The 16,581-nt window shown below is 37.3% G+C and overlaps 1 protein-coding gene across 1 annotated transcript in view; it reads left to right on the forward strand.

The window, feature by feature from the left end:
• Positions 1–16,581, forward strand: part of LOC100847986 (butyrophilin subfamily 1 member A1-like) — a 72,325-nt gene that overhangs the window by 40,593 nt on the left and 15,151 nt on the right. Inside the window, exons 9-10 of the mRNA XM_024983890.2 lie at positions 2,104–2,127; positions 4,037–4,057. The gene's annotated coding sequence lies outside the window, so the exon portion shown is untranslated. The remainder of the gene's footprint in view (positions 1–2,103; positions 2,128–4,036; positions 4,058–16,581) is intronic.

A 16,581-nucleotide genomic window follows, 5' to 3' on the forward strand; every position in this document is an offset into this window, starting at 1 on the left:
CATTTACAATAACATGTATAAACCTAGATGACATTTTACTAAGTGGAAATAAGCCAGAAACATAAATATAACACATGATCTCACTTATACTTTTTAGTTTAAATCAGAATGGCAAAAATGTATTGATTTGCTCTTCCAAATCTTATGAACTACAAACCCAAATATGACACAAGCAATTTTAAAAATTGTTTTGACCAGTCTTCTCAACCCCAAAGGAGATTAAAAAGTAGTAATGTAAAATGTTAAGGTCAAGTTGCCTTAACTTGTTGTTCACTCTCTAACTTATGTCCAACACTTTGTGATCTCATGGTCTTCAGCATGCCAGGCTTCCCTGTCCTTCACCATCTCCCAGAGTTTGCTCAAACTCATGTCCAGTGAGTCAGTGATGCCAACCAATGATCTCATCCTCTGTTGTCTCCTTCTCCTCCTGCCTTCAATCTTTCCCAGCATTAGGATCTTTTCCAATGAGTCGGCTCTTTGCATCACGTTGCCAAATTATTGGAGCTTCACCTTCAGCAGCAGTCTGTCCAATGAACATTCAGGGTTGATTTCCTTTAGGATTGACCGGTTTGATCTCCTTGTAGTCCAAGAGACTCTCAATAATCTTCTCCAGAACCACAGTTTGAAAGCATCAATTCTTCAGCACTCAGCCTTCTTTAGGAGAGCCTACTGGTGGCTCAGACAGTAAAGAATCTTCCTGCAATGCAGGAGGCCTTGGGATTGATCCCTGTGTCAGGAAGATCCCCTGGAGAATGGAATAACAACCCACCCCAGTATTCTTGCCTGGAGAATTACATGGATATAGGAGCCTGGCAGACTTCAGTCCATGGGTCACAAAGAATTGGACATGACTGAATGAGTAACACTTTCAGCCTTCTTTATAGTCCAACTCTCACATCCATACATGACTACTAGGACAGCCAACAGACCTTGTACAGACCTTGGTCGGCAAAGTGATGTCTCTGCTTCTGTTAGGTCCTTGCTGTTTCTGTGTGTGTGTGTGTGTGTGTGTGTGTGTGTGTGTGTATGTATATATACATTTTGTTACTCTAGGAAATCTCATTGATAACATGCCTCAAAAGTGTAAGGCTAGTTCTAAGATGCTTCTGAACCACTTTTCAGTATCATAACACAAGAATTATTTAAATCTTCATATCTCTAGATATCAAAGATGTTCTTTAAATTGTAGTGATGTTTTCAATGGAATAGATTTTAGAAATCTACCTCTTTAATTATGGAATGGATGTGACAAAAATGTTGCAGAAAAAAACTATTAGAAGAAGAGCTTTGTGGCAGCTTCTTTATAATGTTCATATATGTGTGTTTAGATATTTTCTCTCAGAGAGGAGGAGGCACAGTAAAAGCATGGTTGGTGAGAAACAAAATCTCTCTCAGAGAACCCATTTCTTTCTCTCTCCTGGATTCAGCACCCATGTGATTGCCTTCAGATAATTTCATTTACCCATGAGTTAAAAGAGAAACTCAAATGCAACAAGGTTGCAAATTAATCGCTGGCAGTAACATTGTGAAAAGAGGCACCCAGAAACCTGACAATGTATTACCTATACCAAAAGTGTTTCAGTATTCCCTTATACAGTGTTTGTGGCAACTTTATACAATGTAGCTACCGCAATCATGAGAATTTATTTATACATGTAAAAACAGTCAATGACTATACTAAAGCTAGCAAACAGGACAGTTCAGTTCAGTTCAGTTCAGTTGCTCAGTCGTGTCCGACTCTGCAACCCCATGGACTATAGCACACCACACCTCCCTGTCCATCACCAACTAACAGGACAACAGGAGCCTAAATATTGCCAAAGGGATCAAGAATAATTTTTACAAATTAACGACCGGAATATTTCTGAAAAGTTTGTCAATTAATTAAATTGATTGCATTTCCCCTTTTTTCATTTACTATAGAATATCTCTGGGCAATATTGACTTCTGAACCAATTTGTGTGTGTGTGTGTGTGTGTGTGTTTAGCTGAAACTGGATAGGGTTCATTTTAGATACGAACTTTTCAGTAAATTTTCTTTCTTATTGTAGTTCTGTCTCATGAAGCTAACATTTATCTTTCCTTTATTTTTTTTTTTTTTTAGAAGAAGAACCTTGGAAAGAACTAGGTAAAATTTCTGCTCTCATTACAATTGATCCCCTTTAAAATGACTGGTTCATCATTTAATATTGCCTGACTTCTTGTCTGAATGTCTTGTGTTGGCTTGCCTCCTCCTCAGGTATACTAGTTCCACCCCAATATTTTGGTGTTTAATTTCTCCCATTTTAATTCTGATCACTTCTGTTTCTCTACCTTCTCTACTTTTCCATTCCTTCTATTTTCACTTTATACCATGCCATCCCTTTAAAGACTGGTTTCTTCTCTCATGCAAGGACTTCTCGTGGTTTAATTAGGAAGCTGGTAGCATAAAAGGCATGAGGCTGAGAAGGTTTCTATTCAGATATATACTGTTGGAAACCATCCATACATAGTACCATACATAGCTGGTGTTCTTTGTCAGCTATTTCAAGTTTGAGGATACTTATGACACAATCAATACTTCTTTTAAAATATAAATGATGAGAGAAGACACCAAAAATTCTGGGTTAATCTTCTCTATTCATTGCCCTTTCAAAATCTAAATGGTATATGATATTATTCATTGGTCAAGTGTGAACTTGGACATCCCTCTTCCACTGTACTTGAACATAGGAACAAAGTGTTCCCAGGTATCTAAATATATTACTGAGGGTTTCCTGTTTTATTTTTAACAAAATCCAACCTTACTAATTGTTCTTTATTCTTTTGCAATTTATTTACATAATTATCAAAACAGCCACAAATCCCATTAAATATTTTTGGAAGAATTGTGTATCTTAAATGAGGTTAAAAAATATCTCTCCATACTGAAAACATTAAGTGAAGGACACAAGCACTATTGTCTTGCAAGATTTCAAAAGAAAACCTAATAGATTCATTCAAACTTTAATATCCTTCCTTTCTTATAACAATTCAAATTACATTCTCGCTTTGGAGGAATGTATCTTAGAAATATACGACTTTAATGAATATAGCTAATATAGATTAGCTATGACAAACCTAAACAGTGTATTAAAAAGCAGAGGCATCAGTGTACTGACAAAGGTCTATATAGTCAAGGTTATGATTTTTCCAGTACTCATGTATGGATGTGAGAACTGGACCATAAAGAAAGCTGAGCACCAAAGAAATGACGCTTTCAAACTGTGGTGCTGGAGAAGACTGTGGAGAGTCCCTTGGTCTGCAAGGAGATCAAACCAGCCAATTCAAAAGGAAATCAATCCTAAATATTCACTGGAAGGACTGATTCTGAAGCTGAAGCTTCAGTACTTTGGCCACCTGATGTGAAGAGCTGACTCACTGGAAGAGACTGTGATGCTGGGGAAAATTGAGGGCAAGAGGAGAAGGGGGCAACAGAGGATGAGATGGTTGCATGGCATCACTGATTCAATGGACTTGAGTTTGAGCAAACTCCAGGAGATAGTGATGGACAGAGAAGCCTGGCGTTCATGGGATTGCAGAGTCAGACATGACTTACCAACTGAACAACAACAACAATGAATATAGTAAATCTCACACGACTATGGCCACAAATTCAGTTTGGCACAAATACATGCCTTCTCTGTATTCTTCCTCACTATTTAATAAGTACCTGTCTTGTGCATGTGTGTACATTTCCATTTTAAAGTGAAAAAGAATGTCCCAATGGAAGAAGAATGGCTGATATTGTAGATCCCAAAACAATTCCCACCCTAACTCCCCTTAATGGTTTCATTTCCTAATTTAGTTTCTTTTGCACTAAGGGGTGGAATGATGTAAAATGACACTGTCTCTGACTGATGAGGTATCCTTTGCAACCTTATGGCTCTAGTTTTCACAAATATGGGTCAAGTTGTACCACGGAGTAAACTATGAAAAGAATCCCAATTTTTGTTCTTTCTTCGCTACAATATGCTTTTATTTGGAATGAATTTTTGTTTCTTCCTTTTGCTTTTCAGGGAAGAGAAAACAGAAAAGAGGCAAGTACCAATAAGTTTTCCGTTGTGTACTTTGCTATTCTTATCTATTTCCTGCATCTTTGAAACTCTTAATGTTGATACTTCAGGTGATCACCTGCCATATCTCAAACAGCGACATGTTTTTACATGATTTTATGTCCGTATCTTAACTTCCAACTCAGTTACCTAGTGTCATTTGCAATTCAGTTCATGCCATTATTACCTCTTTCATATTTCTATCTATATCAAGAAGGCAAGGCCCTTCTGTGAACAGAATTTTAGCATCAAGATATGTGTCACATTTGAGTAAAGTTCTGACCTGTCAGTTTTCCTCAAGATAGGCTTTTTCAATTTTGATCTCTCTTCATTTCCACATAACATCTCTGTTCTATTCCTTTTCTACCCTATTTGCTTTGGAAGGATGAGTTTTTCCTCACAGTCATGTATACAAGATTACATTATTCTCCCCTTTTTTAAGTTAAGAAGTATATCCTAAAAGACATCTAAATTTAGGAAGGTTATAACTTGAGAGGCAGAGGTGAGTATTAATAGATATTTTAGTCTAGTGAACACAGGAGAGATGTGGGAAAGACCACACAGTGGATTAACACTGCCAGGGAGCTTTCCTCCAAAAGTAGGACAAGGGACAGTGTGCACAGTGCAAACACCTTGAAACCTATAAATCACAAGGACTCCCAAATACTTTTTAACAAAATGTCAATTTCTATAAATGAGCTAATCTCTTGAAATTTATACGAAAGCTTTATAAGTGACTTCAGTATAGCCCAGTCACATTATAGAAAGAGATAAAATTAGTGCTTAAAGTACAGTCTTCTAACACTTTGCTTTGATTATATGGTATAATCACAGCATTTGTTTTCCACCATTGACTCAGTGCTAAAGATTATATTTCCCCCAAATACACAAATCAGTCATCTACATCAATCTTTCCATTTATTTTCTGTTTGTAAAAGATTTGTTTGCTGAAAATTCTAGATAATGAAAATGGAAAAGTATCATTTTTTTTACTTTCTGAAGTAAATGATAAAATAAGAAAGCATAGGCTTTCAAAGCTAATTTGGAAGTCCTTCTATTGACCACTAATTTATACCAGTTTTATTAAGTGCAAATAATCAGAAACCAAAACTAAAAAAAAAAAAACTAAAAATCAATTTCTGTAAACTATTCCCAAAATAAAATTATTGTTGCAAAATTATTTTATTATAAAAGACGCTTAATTTTGGAAGGAAAGTTATGACCAACCTAGATAGCATGTTGAAAAGCAGAGACATTACTTTGCCAACAAAGTTCTGTCTAGTCAAGGCTATGGTTTTTCCTGTGGTCATGTATGGTTCAGTTCAGTTCAGTCGCTAATCCTGTCTGACTCTTTGTGACCCCATGAATCACAGCACGCCAGGCCTCCCTGTCCATCACCAACCCCCGGAGTTCACTCAGACTCACGTCCATCAAGTCAGTGATGCCATCCAGCCATCTCATCCTCTGTCGTCCCCTTCTCCTCCTACCCCTAATCCCTCCCAGCATCAGAGTCTTTTCCAATCAGTCAACTCTTCACATGAGGTGGCCAAAGTACTGGAGTTTCAACTGTAGCATCATTCCTTCCAAAGAAATCCCAGGGCTGATCTCCTTCAAAATGGACTGGATGGATCTCCTTGCAGTCCAAGGGACCCTCAAGAGCCTTCTCCAACACCACACTTCAAAAGCATCAACTCTTCGGCGCTCAGCCTTCTTCACAGTCCAACTCTCACATCCATACATGACCACAGGAAAAACCATAGCCTTGACTAGATGGACCTTTAAGTCTCTGCTTTTCAACATGCTATCTACGTTGGTCATAACTTTCCTTCCAAAAGTAAGCATCTTTTAATTTCATGGCTGCAGTCACCATCTACAGTGATTTTGGAGCCCAAACACATAAAATCTGACACTGTTTCCACTGTTTCCCCATCTATTTCCCATGAAGTGATAGGACCAGATGCCATGATCTTCGTTTTCTGAACATTGAGCTTTAAGCCAACTTTTTCACTCTCCTCTTTCACTTTCATCAAGAGGCTTTTTAGTTCCTCTTCACGTTCTGCCATAAGAGTGGTATCATCTGCATATCTGAGGTTATTGATATTTCTCCAGACAATCTTGATTCCAGCTTGTGCTTCTTCCAGCCCAGCATTTCTCATGATGTACTCTGCATAGAAGTTAAATAAGCAGGGTGACAATATACAGCCTTGATGTACTCCTTTTCCTATTTAGAAGCAGTCTGTTGTTCCATGTCCAGTTCTAACTGTTGTTTCCTGACCTGCATAGAGATTTCTCAAGAGGCAGGTCAGGTGGTCTGGTATTCCCATCTCTTTCAGAATTTTTCACAGTTTATTATGATCCATACAGTCAAAGGCTCTGGCATAGTCAATAAAGCAGAAATAGATGTTTTTCTGGAATTCTTGCTTTTTCCATGATCCAGTGGATGTTGACAATTTGATCTCTGGTTCCTCTTCCTTTTCTAAAACCAGCTTGAACATCAGGAGTTTCACAGTTCATGTATTGCTGAAACCTGGCTTGGAGAATTTTGAGCAGTACTTTACTAGCATGTGAGATGAGTGCAATTGTGAACTAGTTTGAGCATTCTTTGGCTTTGCTTTTCTTTGGGATTGGAATGAAAACTGACCTTTTCCAGTCCTGTGGCCACTGCTGAGTTTTCCAAATTTGCTGGCATATTGAGTGCAGCACTTTCACAGCATCATCTTTCAGGATTTGAATTAGCTCAACTGGAATTCCAACACCTCCACTAGCTATTAAACAGGTATCTTGGTCTAAATTTGAAATACTTATATACTGTAAAACTCTCCAAAAATGAAACATGTATGATATGAAATCCTGGTTTTCATTCTACCTAGACATTTAGCATGGTTCTTTTATTAAGTCAATTGAGAAATTGATTCCCTTTCTTAAATTTTCCAAGTGCTTCCTTACTATATTTTTTCTTTCTTTGTTTTTTGAATAGGGAGGTTGTTTTTGTTTATGTTTTTTCCTTAAATTACATTCTTCCTACCAATTTTACATAAAGTGAGAACATTCAAAATATTTCCTTTTTTGTTTGCTGGAGTTCTTTGACATCTATACGAGTTTTTTTCTTTCTTTAATTAATTAATTTATTTTAATTGGAGGATAATTACAATATTGTGGTGATTTTTGCCATACATCAACATGAATCAGCCAAGACCTTTCATAATTACTTCAGTATTAAATGAGTAACTTCTTTCTGACTTTTTAATGAATATATTTCCTAGAAATATTTTTCTTTGTTTTGTTTCCTTCCTTTGGTACATTCTTGGGCTTCTATCTTCCAAACAACTACCAAATTTTCCTCATAAGCTTGTTGACATGAATGGGATTAGACTTAGAAGAATGTGGTTTTCTCCATTTAATAGAAAGCTTTCTTTACCCTGGGCTCTCCAAAGTGTCTTCTGAGATGGAATGTCCATTGTTTTGTACATGATATTGTCCCCATTTTTAAGGGAAGGCTTCAGACTTTCAACCCGGTGAGAGAGAGAACTTTTTCCTTTTCGTTTACACACTTTGTCTCTCACTGATATCAGGAGTAAACGTAAGACTTGCTAATCTACTTCTCTTGACCACACCCTCAAGTGATCCAGTGTATACATATTTTTGCCAGATATGGCCTAATTATTTTCTTTTTTTTTCTTTTTTCTTTTTTAATTAATTCATTTTAATTGGAGGCTAATTACCTTTCAATATTGTAGTGGATTTTGCCATACATTGACATGAATCAGTCATGGGTGTACATGTCTTCCTTATTCTGAACCCCCCTCCCACTGCATTCCCCATCCCATCTCTCAAGGTCATCCCAGTGCACCAGCCCTGAGCACCGTGTCTCATCCATCGAACCTGGACTGGTGATATGTTTCACATATGATAATATACAGGTTTCAGTGCTATTCTCTCAAATCATCCCACCCTCGCCTTCTCCCACAGAGTCCAAAAGACTGTTCTATATATCTGTATCTCTTTTGCTGTTTCTCATATAGGGTCATCGTTACCATCTTTCTAAATTCCATATACATGCGTTATTATACTGTATTGGTGTTTTTCTTACTGACTTACTTCACTCTGTACAATAGGCTTCAGATTCATCCACCTCATTAGAACTGATTCAAATGTATTCTTTTTAATGGTTGAGTAATATTCCATTGTGTATATGTACCAGAGCTTTCTTATCCATCCCTCTGCCGATGGACATCTAGGTTGCTTCCATGTCCTGACTATTGTAAACAGTGCTGCGGTGAACATTGGGGTACATGTGTATCTTTCAATTCTTGTTTCCTTGGTGTATATGCCCAGCAGTAAGATTGCTGGGTCATATGGCAGTTCTATTTCCAGTTTTTTAGGGAATCTCCACACTGTTCTCCATAGTGGCTGTACTAGTTTGCATTCCCACCAACAGTGTAAGAGGGTTCCCTTTTCTCCACACCCTCTCCAGCATTTATTGTTTGTAGACGTTTTGATACCAGCCATTCTGACCGGTGTGAGATCGTACCTCATTGTGGTTTTGATTTGCATTTCTCTGATAATGAATGATGTTGAGCATCTTTTCATGTGTTTGTTAGCCATCTGTCTGTCTTCTTTGGAGAAATGTCTGTTTAGTTCTTTGGTGCATTTTTTGATTGGCCCGTCTATTTTTCTCCAATTGAGCTGCAGGAGCCTCTTATGTATTTTTGAGATTAATTCTTAGTCAGCTGCTTCGTTTGCTATTATTTTCTCCCATTCTGAAGCCTGTCTTTTCACCTTGCTTATAGTTTCCTTCATTGTGCAAAAGCTTTTAAATTTAATTAGGTCCCATTTGTTTATTATTGCTTGTATTTCCATTACTCTGGGAGGTGGGTCACAGGTGGAGGATCCTGCTGTGATTTATGTCAAAGAGTGTTTTGTCTATGTTCTCCTCTAGGAGTTGTATAGTTTCTAGTCTTACATTTAGATCTTTAATCCATTTTGAGTTTATTTTTGTGTATGGTGTAGAAAATGTTCTAGTTTCATTCTTTTACAAGTGGTTGACCGGTTTTCCCGGTACCACTTGTTAAAGAGATTGTCTTTTCTCCATTGTATATTCTTGCCTCCTTTGTCAAAGATAAGGTGTCCATACATGCGTAGATTTATCTCTGGGCTTTCTATTTTGTTCCATTGATCTATATTTCTGTCTTTGTGCCAGTACCATACTGTCTTGATGACTGTGGCTTTGTAGTACAGCCTGAAGTCAGGTAGGTTGAGTCCTCCAGTTCCATTCTTCTTTCTCAAGATTGCTTTGGTTATTCGAGGTATTTTGTATTTCCATACAAATTGTGAAATTATTTGTTCTAGTTCTGTGAAAAATACGGTTGATAACTTGATAGGGATTGCATTGAATCTATAGATTGCTTTGGGTAGTATACTCATTTTCACTACATTGATTATTCCGATCCATGAATATGGTATATTTCTCCAACTATTGTGTCATCTTTGATTTCTTTCATCAATGTTTTATAGTTTTCTATATATAGGTCTTTTGTTTCTTTAGGTAGATTTATTCCTAAGTATTTTATTCTTTTCATTGCAATGGTGAATGTAATTGTTTCCTTAACTTCTCTATTTTCTCATTGTTAGTATATAAGAATGCAAGGGACTTCTGTGAGTTAATTTTATATTCTGCAAATTTACTATATTTAGTGATTACCTCTAGTAATTTTCTGGTGGAGTCTTTCTGTTTTCTATGGAGAGGATCATGTCATCTGCAGTGACAGTTTTACTTCTTTTCCAATCTGGATTCCTTTTATTTCTTTTTCTGCTCTGATTGCTGTGGCCAAAACTTCCAAAACTATGTTGAATAGTAGTGGTGAGAGTGGGCACCCTTGTCCTGTTCCTGACTTTAGGGGAAATGCTTTCAATTCTTCACCATCAAGGATAATGTTTGCTGTGCATTTGTCATATATAGCTTTTATTATATTGAGGTATGTTCCTTCTATGGCAACCCACTCCAGTACTCTTGCCTGGAAAATCCCATGGGCGGAGGAGCCTGGTCGGCTGCAGTCCATGGGGTCATGAAGAGTTGGACACAACTGAGCGACTTCACTTTCACTTTTCACTTTCATACACTGGAGACGGAAATGGCAACCCACTCCAGTGTTCTTGCCTGGAGAACCCCAGGGATGGCGGAGCCTTGTGGGCTGCCACCTATGGGGTCGCACAGAGTCGGACATGACTGAAGCGACTTAGCAGCAGCAGCAGCATGTTCCTTCTATTCCTGCTTTCTGGAGGACTTTTGTCTTAAATGGTTGTTGAATTTTGTCAAAGGCTTTCTCTGCATCTATTGAGATAACCATATGGTTTTAATCTTTCAATTTGTTAATGTGGTGTATTACATTGATTGATTTGTGGATATTAAAGAATCCTTGCATTCCTGGGATATAGCCCACTTGGTCGTAATGTATGATATTTTTAATATGTGGTTGGATTCTGTTTGCTAAATTTTGTTAAGGATTTTTGCATTTATGTTCATCAGTGATACTGACCTGTAGTTTTCTTTTTTGGTGGCATCTTTGTCTGGTTTTGGTATTAGGGTGATGGTGGCCTCATAGAATGAGTTTAGAAGTTTACCTCCCTCTGTAATTTTCTGGAAGAGTTTGAGTAGGATAGGTGTTAGCTCTTCTCTAAATTTTTGGTAGAATTCAGCTGTGAAGCCGTCTGGTCCTGCCTTTTGTTTGCTGGAAGATTTCTGATTACAGTTTCGATTTCCATGCTTGTGATGGGTCTTTTAGGATTTTCTATTTTTTCCTGGTTCAGTTTTGGAAAGTTATACTTTTCTAAGAATTTGTCCATTTCTTCCAAGTTGTCGATTTTATTGGCATATGGTTGCTGATAGTAGTCTCTTATGATCCTTTGTATTTCTGTGTTGTCTGTTGTGATTTCTCCATTTTCATTTCTAATTTTGTTGACTTGATTCTTCTCCCTTTTTCCTTCATGAGTCTGGCTAATGGTTTGTCTATTTTAATTATCTTCTCAAAGAACCAGCTTGTAGCTTTGTTGATTTTTGCTATCATCTCTTTTGTTTCTTTTGAATTTATTTCTGCCCTAATTTTTATGATTTCTTTCCTTTATTAACTGGGGGGTTCTTCATTTCTTCCTTTTCTAGTTGTTCTGGGTGTTCACTTCAGTTCAGTTGCTCAGTCGTGCCTGACTCTTTGCAACCCCATGAATCGCAGCACGCCAGGCCTCCCTGTCCATCACCAAGTCCCGGAGTTTACTCAAACTCATGTCCATTGAGTCAGTGATGCCATCCAGCCATCTCATCCTCTGTCGTCCCCTTCTCCTCCTGCCCCTAATCCCTCCCAGCATCAGAGTCTTTTCCAATGAGTCAACTCTCTTCGCATGAGGTGGCCAAAGTATTGGAGTTTCAGCTTTAGCATCAGTCCTTCCAAAGAAATCCCAGGGCTGATCTCCTTCAGAATGGACTGGTTGGATCTCCTTGCAGTCCAAGGGACTCTCAAGAGTCTTCTCCAGCACCACAATTCAAAAGCATCAATTCTTCAGCACTCAGCTTTCTTCACAGTCCAACTCTCACATCCATACATGACCACTGGAAAAACCATAGCCTTGACTAGATGGACCTTTGTTGGCAAAGTAATGTCTCTGCTTTTCAACATGCTATCTAGGTTGGTCATAACTTTCCTTCCAAGGAGTAAGCGTCTTTAAATTTCATGGCTGCAATCACCATCTGCAGTGATTTTGGAGCTGAAAAAAATAAAGTCTGCCACTATTTCCACTGGTTCCCCATCTACTTCCTATGAAGTGATGGGACCAGATGCCATGATCTTAGTTTCCTGAATGTTGAGCTTTAATCCAAGCTTTAGCTGTAGAGTTAGGTTATTTATTTGACCTTTTTCTTGTTTCTTGAGTTAAGCTTGTATTGCTTTGAACCTTCCCCTTATCACTGCTTTTACTGAGTCTCATAGGTTTGGGGTTGTTGTGTTTTCATTTTCATTTATTTCTATGAATACTTTGATTTCTTTTTTGATTTCTTCTGTGATTTGTTGGTCATTTAGAAGCGTGTTGTTTATCCTCCATATGTTGGAATTTTTAACAGTTTTTTTCCTGTAGTTGATATCTAATCTTACTGCATTGTGTTCAGAAAAGATGCTTGGAATGATTTCAATGTTTTTTTAATTTACCAAGGCCAGATTTATGGCCCAGGATGTGATCTATCCTGGAAAAGGTTCCGTGTGCACTTGAGAAAAAGGTGAAATTCATTGTTTTGGGGTGGAATGCCCTATAGATATCAATTAGGTCTAACTGTTCTATTGTATCATTTAAAGTTTGTGTTTCCTTGTTAATTTTCTGTTTAGTTGATCTATCCATAGGTTTGAGTGGGGTATTAAACTCTCCCACTGTTATTGTGTGACTGTTAATTTCCCCTATCATACTTGTCAGCATTTGCCTTACATATTGCAGTGCTCCTATGTTGGGTGCATATATATTTATAATTGTTATATCTTCTTCTTCTATTGATCCTTTGATCATTTTGTAGTCTCCTTCTTTGTCTCTTTTCACAGCCTTTATTTCAAAGTCTATTTTATCTGATATGAGTATTGCTACTCCTGCTTTCTTTTGGTCTCAATTTGTGTGAAATATGTTTTTCCAGCCCTTCACTTCAGCCGGTATGTGTCCCTTGTTTTGAGATGGGTCTTTTGCAGACTGCATATATAGGGGTCTTGTTTTTGTATCCATTCATCCAAGCTTTGTCTTATGGTTTGGCCATTCAACCCATTTACATTTAAGGTAATTATTGATAACATGATCCCATTTCATTTACTTTGTTGTTTTAGGTTTGAGTTTATACACCCTTTTTGTGTTTCCTGTCTAGAGAAGATCCTTTAGCATATTTGAAGAGCTGGTTTGGTGGTGCTGAATTCTCTCAGCTTTTGCTTGTCTGTAAAGCTTTTGATTTCTCCTTCATATTTGAATGAGATCTTTGCTGGGTATAGTAATCTGGGCTGTAGGTTATTTTCTTTCATCACTTTAAGTATGTCCTGCCATTCCCTCCTGGCCTGAAGAGTTTCTACTGAAAGATCAGCTGTTATCTTTATGGGAATTCCCTTGTGTGTTATTTGTTGTTTTTCCCTTGCTGCTTTTAATATTTGTTCTTTGTGTTTGATCTTGTCCGACTCTTTGTGACCCCATGAATTGCAGCACGCCAGGCCTCCGTGTCCATCACTAACTCCCGGAGTTCACTCAGACTCACGTCCATCGAGTCAGTGATGCCATCCAGCCATCTCATCCTCTGTCATCCCCTTCTCCTCCTGCCCCCAATCCCTCCCAGCATCACAGTCTTTTCCAATGAGTCAACTCTTCGCATGAGGTGGCCAAAGTACTGGAGTTTCAGCTTTAGCATCATTCCTTCCAAAGAAATCCCAGGGCTGATCTCCTTTATAATGGACTGGTTGGATCTCCTTGCAGTCCAAGGGACTTCCAAGAGTCTTCTCCAACACCACAGTTCAAAAGCATCAATTCTTCGGCACTCAGCCTTCTTCACAGTCCAACTCTCACATGCATACATGACCACTGGAAAAACCATAGCCTTGACTAGACGAACCTTTGTTGGCAAAGTAATGTCTCTGCTTTTCAATATGCTATCTAGGTTGGTCATAACTTTCCTTCCAAGAAGTAAGCGTCTTTAAATTTCATGGCTGCGGTCACCATCTGCAGTGATTTTGGAGCCCAGAAAAATAAAGTCTGACACTGTTTCCACTGTTTCCCCATCTATTTCCCATGAAGTGGTGGGACTGGATGCCATGATCTTAGTTTTCTGAATGTTGAGCTTTAAGCCAACTTTTTCACTCTCCACTTTCACTTGTCCATAGGTGCATGGATTTATCTCTGGCCTTTATGTTTTGTTCCATTGATGTATATTTCTGTCTCTGTGTCAGTACCATAGTGTCTTGATGACTGTGGCTTTGTAGTAGAGCCTGAAGTCAGGCAGGTCAAATCCTCCAGTTCCATTCTTCTTTCTCAAGATTGCTTTGGTTATTCGAGGTATTTTGTATTTCCATAAAAATTGTGAAATTATTTTTTCTAGTTCTGTGGAAAATACCATTGGTAGCTTGATAGGGATTGCATTGAATCTATAGATTGCTTTGAGTAGTATACTCATTTTCACTATACTGATTCTTCCGATCCATGAACATGGTATATTTCTCCATCTATTAGTGTCCTCTTTGATTTCTTTCACCAGTGTTTTATAGTTTTCTATATATAGGTCTTTTGTTTTTTATGTAGATAGATTCCTAAGTATTTTATACTTTTCATTGCAATGGTGAATGTAATTGTTTCTTCAATTTTTCTTTCTCATTATTTTCTCATTATTATTGTATAGTAATGCAAGGGATTTCTGTGAGTTAATTTTATATCCTGCAAATTTATTGTATTCATTGATTAGTTCTAGTAATTTTCTGGTGGAGTCTTTAGAGTTTTTTATGTAGAGGATCATGTCATCCACAAACAGTGAGAGTTTTACTTCTTCTTTTCCAATTTGGATTCCTTTTATTTCTTTTCCTGCTCTGATTGCTATGGCCAAACTTCCAAAACTATGTTGAATAGTAGTGGTGAAAGTGGGCACCCTTGTCTTGTTCCTGACTTTAGGGGAAATGCTTCAATTTTTCACCATTGAGGATAATGTTTGCTGTGGGTTTGTCATATATAGCTTTTATTATGTTGAGGTATGTTCCTTCTATTTCTGCTTTCTGGAGAGTTTTTATCATAAATAGATGTTGAATTTTGTCAAAGGCTTTATCTGCATCTATTGAGATAATCATATGGCTTTTATTTTTCAATTTGTTAATGTGGTGTATTACACTGATTGATTTGCAGATATTGAAGAATCCTTGCATCCGTGGGATAAAGCCCACTTGGTCATGGTGTATGATCTTTTTAATGTGTTGTTGGATTCTGATTGCTAGAATTTTGTCAAGGATTTTTGCATCTATGTTCATCAGTGATATTGGCCTGTAGTTTTCTTCTTTTTTTTTTTTTTTTTGGCATCTTTGTCAGGTTTTGGTATTAGGGTGATGCTGGCCTCATAGAATGAGTTTGGAAGTTTACCTTCCTCTGAAATTTTCTGGAAGAGTTTGAGTTGGATAGGTGTCAGCTATTCTCTAAATTTTTGGTAGAATTCAGCTGTGAAGCTGTCTGGACCTGGGCTTTTGTTTGCTGAAAGATTTCCAATAACAGTTTCAATTTCCGTGCTTGTGATGGGTCTGTTAAGATTTTCTATTTCTTCCTGGTTCAGCTTTGGAAAGTTGTACTTTTCTAAGAATTTGTCCATTTCTTCCACGTTGTCCATTTTACTGGCATATAATTGCTAATAGTAGTCTCTTATAATCCTTTGTTTTTCTGTGTTGTCTGTTGTGATCTCTCCATTTTTGTTTCTAATTTTATTGATTTGATTTTTTCTCCCTTTGTTTCTTGATGAGTCTGGCTAATGGTTTGTCAATTTTATTTATTGTTTCAAAGAACCAGCTTTCGGCTTTGTTGATTTTTGCTATGGTCTCTTTTTTTTCTTTTGCATTTATTTCTGCCCTAATTTTTAAGATTTCTTTCCTTCTGCTAACCCTGGGGTTCTTCATTTCTTCCTTTTCTAGTTGTTTTAGATGTAGAGTTAGGTTATTTATTTGACTTTTTTCTTGTTTCTTGAGATATGCCTGTGTTGCTATGTATATCCCTTAGCACTGCTTTTACAGTGTCCCACAGGTTTTGAGTTGTTGTGTTTTCAAAACGTGTTTTCATTTTCAATCATTCCTATGCATATTTTGATTTCTGTTTTGATTTCTTCTGTGATTTGTTGGTTATTCAGCAGAGTGTTGTTCAGCCTCCATATGTTGGAATTTTTAATAGTTTTTCTCCTGTAATTGAGATCTAATCTTACTGCATTGTGGTCAGAAAAGATGTTTGTAATGATTTCAAGAATTCAAAATTCAAATTTTTTGAATTTACCTAGGGTAGATTTATGGCCCAGGATGTGATCTATCCTGGAGAATTTTCCATGTGCACTTGAGAAAAAGGTGAAATTCATTGTTTGGGGCTGAAATGTCCAATAGATATCAATTAGGTCTAACTGGTCTATTGTATCATTTAAAGTTTGTGTTTCCTTGTTAATTTCTGTCTAGTTGATCTATCCATAGGTGTGAGTGGGGTATTGAAGTCTCCCACTGTTATCGTGTTATTGTTAATTTCCCCTTTCATACTTGTTAGCATTTGTCTTACATATTGAGGTGCTCCTATGTTGGGTGCTTATATATTTATAATTGTTATATCTTCTTCTTGGATTGATCCTTTGATCATTATGTATTGTCCTTCTTTGTCTCTTTTCATAGCCTTTGTTTTAAAGTCTATTTTATCCGATATGAATATTGCTACCCCTGCTTTCTGTTGATGTCTATTTGCGTGGAATATCTTTTTCCAGTCCTTCAGTCTCAGTCTGTATGTTTCCCTTG

This window comes from Bos taurus, chromosome 23 (assembly GCF_002263795.3).
Source record: "Bos taurus isolate L1 Dominette 01449 registration number 42190680 breed Hereford chromosome 23, ARS-UCD2.0, whole genome shotgun sequence".
Taxonomy (NCBI): domain Eukaryota; kingdom Metazoa; phylum Chordata; class Mammalia; order Artiodactyla; family Bovidae; genus Bos; species Bos taurus.